Below are 1,498 nucleotides of genomic sequence, written 5' to 3' on the forward strand. Positions count from 1 at the left end.
GTTATCATCCATCTTCTTTGTGGACTCTTTGGAACAAAATACGAGTGTTCCGAAATATATATCTGATGAAAGAGGATGAGCAAAGTGGCGTTCGTCTGCGAGGACAAAACTGTGGTTTCTTGTCAGCTCCAACTGTCAGACAAATGGCTCTTCAGGACCATGATTATTGTTAACATGCAAAAAATAATGTAAATATTAAATGAAAATGTAAATATTTACCTTTGATGTTTATATGAGCATAGGTTGGAGATTGTTCAAATTGTTCAGTTTTAAGTAATACATGTAAATATATATATTTTAAACTAATTTATTAAAGCAGCTATTTACATTTGTACAGCAGTTTTAAATACATATATATATATTAATCTCCTTTATTAAAGCAACTATTTACATTTGTACAGCAGTTTTTTTCTAGAAGAGTTAAGAGTCTCACCTCTCGTTGCTCCCCCTTTGTCCTCTTTCTTCCTCTCTCCTGGCCCTCTCCTCCTCTCTGCCTGCTGGAGGAGACTGAAAAGGCCACCCCGCCGTGGCCCCTTGGCTTCTGTCTCCTCCTCTTCCCCTGTCCGCTGTGGTGGCACTGAGGTAGGGGATGGTGCAGAGGATGTGGAAGGGCTCTCCTCTCAGGACGAGGCCTTCCTCCTTCATCAAGGAGAACCACTTCCACGACGCTGCAGATGGTCCCTCATCCTCAGTCCCACTGCCGGTGGGAGGCCTAATAAGTTCCTTAAAATATAAAATCAGATACTTGTGAACAAAGAACTGATTAAATTACAAGAAAACATCTAAGCCTTGATTTCACAAACATTATACGTTTTCTTTAAATTTTCCCACTTTATGGCTGCTCTGGCTGGACTAATGAGCTGGGTCAGCCCTATTTCCTGCATCACTGCTCCAAATATAAAGTAACAACAAAAACCTTTACCAACTGCACTAACAGTTAAATGATAAATGGATGTTCAATGATTAAACATCTGTGCTGTGAACTTACTCCCAGCCGGCCGCCAAGGCGAAGCGTTCGATGAGGCTACAGCGACTTCACACATCAAACACAGTCTTGTCATGTTGGCATCCCACTTCCTAAAAATGAAACACTTGAATATCATCCTCAATTTCTCAGATACAAACTTAAAGATTTGAAATTTTAAAAATAAAATGTAAAAATAGGAATTTTTTACCTCCAACATAAACTTTAAAAACTCCAAAGTCCGATGTCTATCGTTCGGAGCCAGGATGTATTCACAATACTCGCTGTTCTTCACCGACTCCACGTACCTCGGGTACCACAGGAACGCCAGGCTTAAGTGATTTCTACCATGTTCAACACCTGCCCAATTTAACACAGGAGTCAGCGAAAAACTGTAACAAGGACGGGGGTTTGATAAAAACCAATAGAATGAACTCGGAGTAGTGACAGAAGTTTAGGATCTTTTAACCCACATTGGTTTGTGCCAGAGAGCGTTAAGAATATCTAAATATCCATCTCTCCATCTCTATATTA

General features: G+C 40.1%; 1 long non-coding RNA gene across 3 annotated transcripts in view; it reads right to left on the bottom strand.

Moving 5' to 3' along the window:
• Window positions 1-66: 66 nt before the first annotated feature.
• LOC112140089 overlaps window positions 67-1,498 on the bottom strand; it is a 3,989-nt gene continuing 2,557 nt past the window's right edge. Inside the window, exons 5-8 of one of the 3 annotated variants that reach the window (XR_002918113.2) lie at window positions 1,176-1,324; window positions 989-1,077; window positions 434-723; window positions 67-132 (exon numbers count right to left, since the gene is read on the bottom strand). This is a non-coding gene — a long non-coding RNA (uncharacterized LOC112140089). Of the gene's footprint in view, window positions 150-433; window positions 724-988; window positions 1,078-1,175; window positions 1,325-1,498 lie in introns of all 3 variants that reach the window. The other 2 variants (XR_002918114.2, XR_002918115.2) reach the window with 2 other exon arrangements.

Source organism: Oryzias melastigma, unplaced genomic scaffold (assembly GCF_002922805.2).
Source record: "Oryzias melastigma strain HK-1 unplaced genomic scaffold, ASM292280v2 sc01495, whole genome shotgun sequence".
Taxonomy (NCBI): domain Eukaryota; kingdom Metazoa; phylum Chordata; class Actinopteri; order Beloniformes; family Adrianichthyidae; genus Oryzias; species Oryzias melastigma.